This window comes from Hyperolius riggenbachi, chromosome 3 (assembly GCF_040937935.1).
Source record: "Hyperolius riggenbachi isolate aHypRig1 chromosome 3, aHypRig1.pri, whole genome shotgun sequence".
Classification (NCBI taxonomy): domain Eukaryota; kingdom Metazoa; phylum Chordata; class Amphibia; order Anura; family Hyperoliidae; genus Hyperolius; species Hyperolius riggenbachi.
The window spans coordinates 156,093,039-156,106,908 of NC_090648.1; the positions used below are offsets into that span (position 1 = coordinate 156,093,039).

The 13,870-nt window shown below is 44.1% G+C and overlaps 1 protein-coding gene across 1 annotated transcript in view; it reads right to left on the minus strand.

The window, feature by feature from the left end:
- RGMA (repulsive guidance molecule BMP co-receptor a) overlaps positions 1 to 13,870 on the minus strand; it is a 74,844-nt gene that overhangs the window by 20,390 nt on the left and 40,584 nt on the right. The window lies entirely within an intron of this gene.

Here is a 13,870-nt window from a genome sequence, read left to right on the forward strand (position 1 = left end):
AACAAGATCTGTATTCTGCTGAGAGGAAGCTTTTTCCTTGATGAAGTTTCACTCATCTGTATCTAAGAATGTCTTGCAGCTTGCGGGACATATTTATTCAAGAAGATCAAAGGGTCCTGAGTACCAATGATCCATATAGTGGAGGTTCCCGAGCTGATGTATAGAAGATGTTATACATCACGCTTTGTTTACAGACCGAATGAAAGAACTTCAGAGAAAAAAAAAATGATATACATCTCAAAGTTTTCTGTCTATTAGTTCATACAGTAATACTGAAGCTGCATGTTAGGTATGGCCAATGACATGCTAATAAAGCAGAGTTGATGCAAACAAAATTATAATTTAAAGTAGTTTGGAATGGACCAATGCTGAAGTTTATTTTCAAAAAGCACAACTTTGCATTATCCCCAAATTGTTAGCTTTTCATGGACTATCCCTACTGACTGTAAACAATGGTTTTTTTATTATTTATTTACTAGAAAGTTCCCTGTTCTGACATGCATAACCAATATTCAGTGCAAATTCCCATTAAGGCTGGTTTCACAGAGGGACGTTACAGGCGCACGTTAGAGCAGCCTGTAACGCACCCCAACGTACAGCAATGAAAAATCAATGGGCTGTTCACAGTGCCCACGTTGCGTTACAGTGTAACGCTGCGCCATAATATAACGTACTGCATGCAGTACTTTGTAAGCGGCAGAGCCGCGTTAGACTGTTTGCACATGCTCAGTAACGTTGGGGAGGAGCGGAGAGCGGCCAGGAACATGGCTAATTAATATGCACTGCACGTGGTGACGTGCAGTGTTTACTTCCTGGAGCGGCCGCTCTGTGCAGCGATTGGCCGGTGGGTCCACGTGATGCCGCATGCGTCCAAGAGTGCACATCACAGCATCACGGGCGCCAGAATGAGCTGCACAACGCGGCTCACTCTGATGTCCACATCAGAGAGCACCAGGCTTTGCGTTAGGGGCACGTTATGCGACCATAACGTCCCCTAAAACGCAACGTCCTGGTGTGAAACCAGCCTAAAGTGGACCTGAACTCTAGCACAGGATACAAGGAAAACAGAGAGAAATGCATCCTATATGTCTTTAGAGAAAAGAGCCTGTCTAACCCCCCCTCATATTCAAGTAATCACAAGTGTAATTTAATCTATCCGGTGTGTTAGCACAGAATATTTGCCAGTCCTAGGCAGACACAGCTAATATGTAAACATAGGGTGTTAACCTTTCGTCTGCTTCTGTGAAAGCAGGAAGCAGACGCTGCAGATTTACTGCAGGAGTTCTGTAAACTGTAACAAAGATATATGTTTTTCTTAATTATGATGCTGTTGCGTATCTTTTAGAGCATAGAGGAAGTTCTGAGTTCAGATCTGCTTTAAGAGCACATGTAGACATAGCTAAATGTCATATTGTAAGAACTTTAGCAATGAAAAGCTAGGAAAATTGGTACTTAATACTGCAAATGTGTCACTAGCCTCCAGTTTAGCGACACGTCTGTTCTGGAGAGGGTGAGGAGGGCTGATGAAGTGGCACACAAGGAGCATTAGAGCTGGCAGGGGGAGAACATTACCCTCAGCCAGCACTCGGCTGGTACTATCGGTCAGGCAGATCTTTTGAGGACGCGTCAGGGGGAAAATGAGGAGTACTGTAAACATGCCAGATTCTCAGCAGAGGCGCTTGTTATCAGCCGCCTAGGCAGAGTTTAATCTAATGTGTGTACAAGGTTTATAATATATTCATCATACTCTAAAGCTGAAAAGTGCAGTGTAAATAACTGCGTGACAATCTCTGGGTGTACTTCGCTATATATGCAATTTGAATAGTTAACGCAAGACAAAAAAGGCCCCTAGGGCAAGTCTCGATACGGTTGTCTTCCTTTTCTGTGTTTAATCAAGGAAACCTAGTATTCTGTGTCTTGTATCCCAAAACACAAAAAGCAGGTCAGTGAGGAAAGAAACTGTATTCACTAAATTTAGGTCAAGTATACCTTAGAATAAATGGACACAAAGAAGGGAGCTCATGAAGTCTGCTCACCACCCTATAAGAGATGCAGAGTTCAGCCTGTGAGACCTTCTCTCAATGGCAAGGTTGTTTGAAACCTGGATGGATCACAAAACCTCTCTGTGTGACTCATGCCTGGCAGGAGAGCTTGGTATTGTTGGCATCCATACCCTTAGAACCTTATTTACTTGGGTTTGACACAGAGGAGGGGGAAAAAAGGAGAAGACGACAAAGTGCCAACATATCTTGGCTTGTGGCTGCCACATCTTTCAGCGGGGAGGCCAGAAGATTGAAAAATTAGCTGATTGAAATGAGCGTTAAAAAGACTCATTCAAGTTTCTTCAGTTTCCTTCTCCTAGCAACAGGGGACAAAGATTCAGCCACAAGCAATGCCCTGAAAAACCAGGCTTCCTTGCAGTGAACTAACTGGCTTTATGTACAATTCTTCACCTGTGAGGATCTCCAGTATTCTGGGCTGCAGGATTATTTTGGACGATGATCGGTAAAGGAAATATTCTGTGTATTACTCGAAGAACTAATATTTTAACAGACTTCATAATCTTGTGCTCAGCAGCTTTCAATGAGCCCTAATGCTAGGCATCAACTACAGACAGTCCCTTTCTTGCAAACAACTCAAGTTACACCGCTTCAGGCCGGCTTCACACTGCAAGTTGGCGTTAGCGTTGTGGCGCACCCGGCACACTGGCAAAAGCAGGTCTTTAGGGAATACCGCGTTACTATGCAGTATTCCCCATCTGGCTCTTGCCCTAACAGGAAGTGATGCTTGCTTCTGGTCGCTTCCTGTTTAGAGAATATGGAAGCGCACAGAAGCGTATTGTAAAAATACACTTTCACGCCGCAATGTCGCCACCAACATTTTTCAAATCCATGTATAGCCATAGACTTACATGACTTCCAGTCCGCCGCGCTTTGGCATAGATACGGGCGCTAACGTAATTTTAGTAGTGCGTCAGATTGAGCACATCCGGTGATATACAAGTAACCCATAGACTTGCGGTAAATTGCCACAACGCACCGCAACACTGTGAAAGGGCCCTCAGACATACAAAGTTGTCTCCATGTACAAAATATACAGTGCTGTTTTTTGTTATTACAGATTTGTGTTGCTACATGTTACGAAAATAGTATAAAATACACTAAACACATTGTTTATACTATATGTCCAAAAGGAAATCATTTACCCATAATTCACAACACATGACAACTTACACACAACCTCCAAGAATTAAACCGGTTTGTAAGTAGGGAACCGGCTGTATACAATTTGTGAGTGGTAGATCAGGTAAACAATCTCTTGTTGTGGTCTTCCAGATATCGATTTACTTTGCCTGTCACTTTGCACAAGTAGATATTAGACAAGATTTCACCATTCATTACTGCCACACACTTCAAACTGGCAGGGGGGAGCACCACTCCTGTGTCCTGCCTCCATCCTCACTGACCCCCCGCTCCCCTGTGACCCCACAGCATGTATGTAGTCACATAAGGTACATGCTGCTAGGTCACAGGGAACAAGCGCACTGGCAGGGCCATGACACGGGAGGAAGCTCGCTGGTGAACAGGTGAGTGCGCTCCACTGCCAACACACAGCAGGGGCCCGGGAGCACTATTTTAAATCAGGGGAGAGTGGAGTCCATTAGTCAGCTGTAAATTACAGCGACTACCAGCCCCTTTTGATTGCAACTATTTTAGGCATCAGTGTTCTCCCCAGGTTCTTTTAGCCGGGTGCTCCACCCAACTAGTTTTGGTGAGCACCTGGCTGTCATCAGCTCACCTCCACCTCTGCTGTACGCAGAGTTGTGCACAGAAGCACCGGCCCTGCATTCTCTCATCTCGCCCCAACCGGCTACTTTTTTATGCCACCCGGCTGGGGAGAACACTGGGTATCTTCTGCATGGCTTGCTATAATCCAGATGCTAAGTCCAGGCCCAACAAGTAAACTTGTAGTTTATTTCTTTTAATCCAGGTGCAGTGGCTTCCTTAACCTTCCTGTCGTAATTATTTAATCTACGTATCTGTCATAGGATTAGGTAAGTAACATTAAACTATTCACCAGGGTTGTGGAGTCTAAGCAATTTTGGGTACCTGGAGTCAGAGGTTTCATGAACTAAGGCACTGGAGTGAGAGGATTTTTGTGCTGACTCCACAGCCCTGCAATTCACCTTTAAGGTATTTGATTAGCTGAAATACAGACCTCCAGACCTCTTTTCACATCAGAGCCCGTTTTTGCGTTAACCAAGGTAAAATGAAAGTCCATAGACTTTCATTTTACCTTTCACATCCGACGCTGCGTTTCGGTTTGACGCACCCGGGAACCTGCATTTTCCCATCGGGTAAATTCATTACTACCGCCGCTGATTGCGTCACACATCCAGACGACACGCCGCAGGGCATATAAGGCATGCAGGAGAATGGATGTGAAAGAGCAGTCAATCTTTCGGAGAGCACTGTCTATACCCCCTTCCTTACCATCTCAGTCCACAAAATGATCATACTAGCAGCTCCTGGCTTACACAATGCTCCTATTGTAAAATGTATTCATCACAATGAATATATTGCAAAACAGTGCGGTGAGATTCCATATGCCGCGGGACAGGCTTCTGCAACGTGTGCTGGTTTTTAAGTGCATTTCCGTGTCCTTCCTCTTGATACTTCTCACCCACTGGCATTCAGGCTGCTACAATCAATACAACTAATTGTGAGATTCTGTGGTTGGAACTAAGCAATCTGGTGCTCAGAGGTGCTTAATGTCATTAGCAGTGAGTGAAGCTTTTTTCCCCTCCTTGGTTAATCAGCATACTCAATGATCACCATCTTAATGAAAGAATTTACATTTAAATGTCCCAGTAATTACATGTGTAGATTGTACACAACAGTATTAAAAAGGAAAAAAAAACAACACATCAGGAATACTTCCTGTTCATACAACAAGAGTTCTGAGGTAAACCCAAAATTTGAAACAGCTTCTCACTTTGTAGCAGTGAAACTATCAGTGCCTATGAAACATAAAAAGAGAAAGAAAAAGAAAAACGATGGCGGGGAACTTTGAAAAACTTGTGCCTGGCACTGGGGTCCTTGCAGTGACCTCTTTTGAACTGCTAATCAAGCAATCTTGCGGAATAATGGGCTGATTATTATTGTCTTGTTTGCATAACAAAGCGGTCCAATAAACCGTATTTGACTGTACTCAGAGGGGTGTGAAAGATCAGCTGAGAATAGAGCCTGTGGAATGCAGGCAGCCCTCACTAAAGCCAGACTCAAGAATAAAGACAATGCAATTTGCCATCCAGAAAAGCCCAATAGGCCAATAAATTACCCTATGTGCAAAGGGATTAGATCAGGTTTCAGTTACAGGAGAAGGGGGATGGGTGGGGAGAGAAGAGGCCTGCTCTCTTAAAGACACAGGGTTCCTTTCATCCAAAAGCCTTCACAACAGGAGTCTTCAGTGACGTATGGTGCTAAGGCCTCATTTCTCCTCATGATAAATAAAAAAAACGGGGCTGAGCTGCAGTGCTTGTTTAGCAGATACCAGTTATTTTATACAGTTTGTTGTTGAAAGCAAAATAATGTTCACAAACAAATACATAAATATCTGTAACAGCGTGTTTTCCCACAAACTTTATTGATGGCCCTAAGGGCCCTTTCACACCAGAGAGATTTTTCGGCGTTTTAACGCCACGGCCGAAGATGGCGTTTTGCTAGGTAAAAGAAAGTCCAGAGACTTTCATTTTACCTTTCACATCTAACTCGGCGTTTTGGAGCGTTGCGTTTCAACGCTCCCAGGAGCTTTTTCAGGGCTGTTTACAGCCGAAGTTGGCTGTTGGCGTTTCAATGATAGTCAATGGAAAACGCCAACTTCAGCATTTTCAAAGCGTTTTCAAAGCGTTTTACAGCTACCTTGTTCACTTATTTTTATAGAAGAAGAAAAAAAAAAAAAAGGACGTTTTCATATGAGCTGTAAAACTCTTTCAAAAGGCTTTGAAAACGCTATGTATTGGCGTTAAGCAAAAGGCTGACTTTCAGCCTTTTCTACCGCAGCCTCTAGTGTGAAAGAGCCCTTAGGAGAGATTATTGCAGCTTTTAAACATCGTGTGACTCCATTTAGAGACATCAGTTAAAAAGGAGTCCTTTTTAGCCACAGGTAGCTTCTCTTTGTTGATCATATGCACTCTCTCCTTTATTAATGAATTCTACTGACCTAAAGCAAGATTACTAAAAAAAGGTAAATATTTGGTATACGAGTTAGGCCCAGTTCATACTTGCGTTGAATTGGCAAACGGATCTATGAAAACGGATCTGATCATCTATCGGATCGGTTTTCACTCTGTTGCCACTCAGTTTTCATTCCGCTGCTTCCGTTTTCCACATTCCCCCCAGACCGCCACCCCCACAATTTTTTTTATTTAGAATAGTCTGTTTCTTCACTAGTGTGAAGAAACGTTCCATTTTCTCAGTGCCCCCCAATAGCGCATCAGTTTCCATTTCCGTTCCTCTGAGCTCAGCGGTCCGGGAAAAATTGCTGCAGAACCAAAAAGTTGCAGTCTGTTCAGCGGATCATGCGGAACGGATCCCTTTGAATGGATAGATTTGAATTGATCCATAGGTTAACATTGGATCCATTCCCATCCGATCCAGGAACAGAAGTTTTTTTTTTACTCTAATGTGAACCAGGCCTTATGGGACTTGCTCATTGCTATGGGCGCACACTGACACATTCATGAGGCAAGGTTCACAGTAGGAGGTTGCAAGTAGGACTTTATAGAGGCATCTTAAAGAGACTCTGTAACAATTTTTTCAGCCTTAGTTCTTCTATCCTATAAGTTCCTATGCCTGTTCTAATCTGCTCTGGCTTACTGCAGTCTTTCCTAACTGCACTGTCTCTGTAATAAATCAATGCATCTTTCCTCTGTCCTGTTTGTCGGGCTAAAGCTTGATTGTGTGGAATGTGCAGGGCTGCTTGTGATTGGTAGAAGCGATACACACCCTCTGCAGGCCCCCTGCATACTCTGAATGACTCATACACTATGCTTAGCTGAGCCTATTAGAAGCTGGTTAGTTTGTTTGTAAACACTGCCTAAAACTGTTAATTACAAGCCAGGATTGCAGCAGAGAGTGGCAGAAACAGCACAGAGGGGCACAGGAGAAAATAATGAATAGAATGGTATGCTTTTTATTGTAAGAATATTAGAGTACAGATTCTCTTTAAAGGGGTTCTGTGCAGGTTCTAAAAAGACAAAATCCGACACTTACCTGGGGCTTCTATCTGCCCGCTGCAGCTGTAATGTCCCGCGCCATCCTCCTTCGATCCTCGGGTTCCCCGCCGCCGGTCCAATATTCGTCTAAATAGACGAATACTGCTCGCTCCCACGCATGTCATCAGGAGCTTACTGCGCAGTACGAAGTTTTCTTGTAGTACGCAGTAAGCTCCAGATGACACACGCGGCCGCAGGGTAATTTGTTACGGATTTAGGATGGGACCGGTGGCAGGGAACGGAGCATCAGAGGACGACCACTGGGGACATTACAGCTGCAGGGGGCGCATCAGGGCCATTGTAAACATGCAAGATTCACAACAGAGGTGGCTCCAAATGGCCAAATCAGCTAAGGCCCATCTAGCATGTGCACAAGGCTCTAGGTGTAACGGAGTGTCGGTGTATCTGACTGGTACAGATATGCTGTACTACTCCAGAGGTCCATTGATCTGTTATGCTGGGAATACACGGCTCGATTCTGAGCTGATAAGATGGCTCGATAGATAATTTCCGACCGTCTGATCGTTTTACCGCTTGATTTCTCATTGAAGTGAATTGAAAAAAAGATAAGAAAAACGAACGGAAGATAAAAGAATCGAGCGGGCAAAACGATCGGGCGCAGAATCAAGCGCCAGAATCGAGCCGTGTATTCCCAGCATTCCACTCGGGAGCTGAGGGTATAGCTTTCTGTCTGATGATTAACAATTTTACTGTCCAAAAGGAATTTGACTGCCCATAGGAAAACATGGGTCTGTCCTGCATGTTTATTGGTCCGCTACCTTCCTCTCTGAGGAAAAGGTCCTGCAGTGGGTCTAGTGTGAACCGAGCTGTGTGTTCACAAGGCCCATCCACACCTCCACTTTAAGATGTATGCATTTTATAAATTCTACAGTCAATCTGATGCATTTCACATCATTAGCAATGAAACACTCAATGCAAAGAAAGTGAAGGAAAGCACATAAATCTGAATGGGCACAAATACAGGCGTACAAACACAGCCTCTGCACCTGGGGGAAGCTCATTAGCTTATGGATCCTGGCAGATTCCCCACACAAACATGGAGAAAAATCAACTCTATAAAGACTAAATCAGTTGGGCAAATAAGCCTGGAGCCTTAATCAGATTGCTTCATCTTGCCCCAATTTACAAACGTACCCTAGGAAAACAGGTGTTTTACTAAAGGACACCACAGAATCTAAGCAATATTCCTCGTCGTGTTCATTTCTTGTTTTTGTAAGTAAAGCACTCAGTCAGGGTAACAGCAGCTCAAGCTTCTGGCAGCCTAACAGCTCTATATAGGAATATCGTCTTACCATGTATCCTGTCCCAGAATCCTCTACACAGAGGGGAAAAAAAAAAAAAAAACAGTATAAACAGCTCAGCATAAGTCTTCTATCACAGGGTTATCATCTTGTGGCATTCACACACTGTAAATTAACTGAAGAATTTGTGTGGTAGCTAACCAGTCCAACTGACTTTACTAAAGATGGGCATCTCTGAGGCAACATTGTGTTTACATATAACATCCCTTTGTGCCAGGGATTTTTAAAAGACAGAATCAATGCAAGGGGTTCATATAAGTGAAGGTGTAGGGCCTATTTCCACTGGGGCTGTGTCCGATTTGGCAGTGGCTCTCGTTCTGCTGTGTAGCCACAGCCCGAAGTGCTAGCCGTGCCACGTGTGACTAAGGGATTCGGCTGCGTGCTGCAGAAATCTGCAGCATGCTGTCCAGATTCGCCCCGAAGTGCAGCTCGCAAGTGGGAAAACGCTGAAAATCTGGATGTCGTGGAAATGGGTCCCTGGGGTTTATTTGTAATGAGGATCACAAAACGCTAGCAAAATTACTATCGTTTTGTGCCAGGGATTTTTTTCGTGGTATTTTTTGCATATTTTTCAATTGTGATAAAAAAAAAAAAAAAAAAAAAAAGTGTTGCAAGCACCACGTTTTAGTTTTCCGCAAATCGCTGGTGATCGCAGCAGTGAGATCACTGCCATATACATTTGATTACACTGGCGCTTTTCACAATCCTTTGACATATGGCATTGTAACTGCAAATTTTGTTGTGAAATTAGTTACCACTATACGAAATTCAAGATCGTGACTACAAATGACACGTCTATGGCCGTCATAGAAAAAAAAAGGCAGCGTACGCACGGAGCTAAAGTATAATCTCGAGATTTGTAAGAGTCCTAGAAACTCTACAAGACGGTTTTAACAGCTTGTCCTTCTCACCTTATAAAACTGCAGGCAGGCCGAAATATGCTTGTACAAATCCCACATGATACACTTATCTAGAGATAAGGAAAACGCTTCCCTAAGCTGTCAACATATTCGCAGCACAATACAAATCATTGGACAACCCACTTAACCAGTCTAGAGCTGCAGATTAAAGTTGTGGTCGTTCCCACAGCGAAGCTCAGAACGCTCATATGTATAATAATTAATGACGAAGTGTATTTGTGAAGCTCGTTCAGAAGAACAGCGTGTGCCCTAGGTTTCATTAAAAACGCAAATAAATAAAAGACAAACACACCAATCCAGAGTTACAGAAATTCCAGGAACCAGGTTGCCAGAACATCTTAAAGAGGACCACAGGTGAAAAGGGAAAGGGGGGGTGGAGAAGCAGGGCTGTGGAGTCGGAGCAATTTTGGGTACCCGAGTCGGTGATTTCATAAACCGAGGAGTCAGATGATTTTTGTACAAAATCCACAGCCCTGGCAAGTATTAAACTAAGGAGTCGGAGTCGAGGAGTTTGAGACATTTCGGATACCAGGAGTCGGATTTGGTGGTTTCATAAACTGCGGAGTCGGAAGATTTTTTTGTACTGACTCCACAGCACTGAAAAAAAAAAAAAAAAAAAAAAAAAAGACATAATTAACTAAGTGGGAAGCCTCTTGATCCTATAGAGGCTTCACGGGTCCTCCTTGCTCCTGTTGCCTCTCACCTAGACCCTCCCTAACATTGAGGCCGTGCTCCCATTGACACAAGCGCAGCCTGCTGCACCCAGCGCAAGCACGGCCACGCCTGCTCCAGATTACTGCACAGGCGCAGCTGTACTCGCACACTCATGCCGGAAGAGTAATACGCAAGCTTTAGGACTAGCATTCATTTCAGCTCTGTATATTGCATGAAAACCATATTTCAGCTCATCCCTTTGTAGAACAGTCATTCCACAGTGCTTGTAAATAATAATAATAATAAAAAAGAAAAAAAAAAAAAAGTGTCAAAATGTGCTGCTACCTAGTGGATTAGAACAGTGCTGATAGTGAACAGCAATGGCTCCTGCTTTGTGCAGCTTAATCCTCATGCAGGAAGCTGGGGGTTTGTGGGCAGTCCACACTCCAAACTAAGTTGCCATGACTGCCATCTGGAGTTAATGGACAGTTTTGGAATTTTTTTTAGCTGGTTACAAACTGAAATGGAAAGATTTTTTTTCAATTACAGAAAGACCTGTGTAACACTGAAGTTTATGTGAATTTTATAACAAAAATGAATTTTGCGTTGGAAAAAAAAAATTGTGTGATGGTTCACTCTACGTAAAGTCCAGGCAGCCATAAATTAGGTAGATCTCCTTGAGTTATTAATTAAACAGGGCCTCATATTCACATGTATGACATAATATCCTGGAGCAAAGAGCTGTCCCATCTGTACAGCTGAGGGCAAAAGAGCAGTTACAGCTCAGTGCAATAATTGGCTGTTAATAGGGCCAATTATTTGACCAGGTGTATACACAGCTTTCTGTGTTAACACAGGAAACAAACCAGAGTTTGGGTTTTGTGCACACAGTGTACACAGGTGTCAGGACCCATGAAAAACGCACACACACAAACCCGCCACCAATTATCCATCGTGCTAAATGGAGCTGTTTGCTGAAAGAACGCTCTACAGCACGGTGACCACAAGAAATTCCTCATGTCCCAGTTAACCAAATACTTGGCAACCAGAGCCAGCCTGTGGTGGTTACCCTGCCTGTGCATTACGCCCGTGTGGTAAATATAAGTTTCTCCCAGTGAGCCACACATTGCCATCAACAAACCTGCCTTGTGGAGGGGGAAGCGTGTAAAACGCTCCTGGCAAGCAGTGTATTCGCTATGACCTCTACAGCAATATCTGCCTCAGTTCTGACAGATAACCGAGACCCGATCGATCTGTCCTTGCAATGTAAATTTACTCAAACACCTAATCTCTCACTCTGAAGGCAGCCTAGCACTGATTTCCAGGCCAGCTCTTGGGCTGCTCTATAGCATGTTATTCACAGAGCAGGACAAAAGCAGCCCCCTCCCCCGCAGGATTAACCTAGTACTGTCACATTAGGGGAGTAATGGAAATTTAAACAGGCAAACACTGCAGGAAGGCAGGATCGCCCTACAAAAGCATCAGGTGGTAATAAGTTCTGTAGACTTAATTGCAGCAGTAGCAATAAAATAAGCTTTTATTAGATCGCAAATAGGAAAACTGCCAATCTGATAGTGTGGGGTTTATGAATAATTTGTAGTATTATTATATAATGCAGGGAGCAAGGCTTTCATCTGTCTTCCTCAGAGACTAAGGTATTGCATTTATCATGCTGACCAGTGAGGGCAGATTTCCATCAATACAGCCACAGCTGTAAAGCTAGCCATACATGGGTCAATAATGGGACACTTCTGTAAAGCAGTGATTGCATCCCGGTTTCAGCAATTCTCTCTTCCATAAACCACCAAAAGATTTCAGCATGAAATCTCTCAGGAATCGGCCAAGTCCACCGCTGCCCCCTCAGGGTATAAATGTACCCCCCCCCCCCTCCTGTGTGTGCATTTATACATTACCTGTCCTGTGTTGCCCCCATTCTTCCATTAGCGGTATATACGCTGCAGACATGGCACGTGTGATGTCACATGCACCACCTGCTACATGCATGTCATCGGCGTGTATACCGCTAATGCAAGAGTGGCGGGGGTCCTTTCCAAACATGGATGGGCACCATCGGTGGCCGATACAGGACATATAATGAATAAATGCACATTTATATTATTTTATGGACAGTCACCATAAAAATCAAATTTCAACAGCAACTGGTCTGAGTGTATGAAGTGATAAAGATGCTAATCCTGCATTCAAAACTTTTTCTGCTGTTATGGCCTGGTTCACATGCTGACCCACTGCCTCTAATACTTTTAGGCCCTGTTCACACTGCACGCGTTTCCGGTCGCGTTTTGGAAACGCGTGCAGGAGGCCGACACACACGACATCAGACAGTGCACGGAGTGCACTGTCTGATGTTCACACTGCATGCGTTCCAGTCCTGTGCGGTCCGGGAACGCATGCTGCACGCATTTTTTGTAAAAGCGCATGGCTGTCCCATTCACTTTTCAGTGATGGGATCAGCCACGCAACGCACACAAACGCGGATGGCGTGCGTTCGCATGCGTTGCGTTCCGCACGCTTGGCCATCCGCGTTTGTGATGTGAACGCGGGGAATAAGCCATAGACGCTGAACAAGCATATGCAGATCAGGTGTTTCTGACATTGTCAGATTTGACAAGATTAGCTGCATGCTTGTCTCTGGTGTAATTCCGAAACTACTGCAGCCAAATAGACCAGCAGAGCTGCCAGGCAACTGGTATTGTTTGAAAGGAAATAAATATGGCAGCTCCATATTCTTCTCGCTTCAGTTGTCCTTTAAAGCCCTGATAACTTGCAAGTACAAAAAGGTCAGCCACCAGAACACAGGGAATAAACAAACAAACAAAAACAGGAAAAAAAGACAGTTTGAATCAAGCTCAGATCTTTAATGCTACTTTGATGCCAATTCAAGGTATTTATTGAAACAATGGTAACTTGTGCTACAACATGTGACAAAGATACAAAGAAGCACAACTCAAGAACCCTATGAGGAGAGAGACCTCCAAAGAAAAATATTTTCACATCTGTGCTTCATCTGGTAAGCAAGAGACATGCTGTCAGTTAAAGGTGCTATTCTAACCATTTGGAGCACCCTGCTGTAATTTCTGCACATCCCCCTTCTTTGGGAAAACAAAGGGGAGTAATCAGCCTATCTCACATTACTCCAAAGACACAGATCTTCATCTGAGCACAAACAGCACAGGGAAACCTCCTCATGTGGGACCAACTTCTACAACACTACCAATGACTGTTTTATTTTCAACCTCAGTGCTGTAACATACACATGCATAATAGTCACCCGAAAAGTCCGGGGCTCAATCTCTGAGGCAACAGTTCAGGAGCCGAGCGCTATACAGACACCTGGCTCGGCTATGGCAAGTGAGACGTTGTGCAGTACTCAATGAAGCGGCTTTAGATATGCTGGATCATTAAGCAAACTTGGGGGACACTTCAGTGTTCTCCCCAGGCTTTTAGCCGGGTGCTCCACCCGGCTAGTTTTGGTGAGCACCCGGCTGTCATCAGCTCACCACCTACTCTGCTGCAAGCCGAACTGTGCAGAGAAGCACTGGCCATGCACTCTCATCTCGCCCCACCCGGCTACATTTTCACACCACCAGGCTGGGAAAAAATTCTGGGGAGAACACTGCACTTGTACATACACCAGATTCTAGGTTAGAACCAGTCTGACATGTACGTAACTTAAAGCC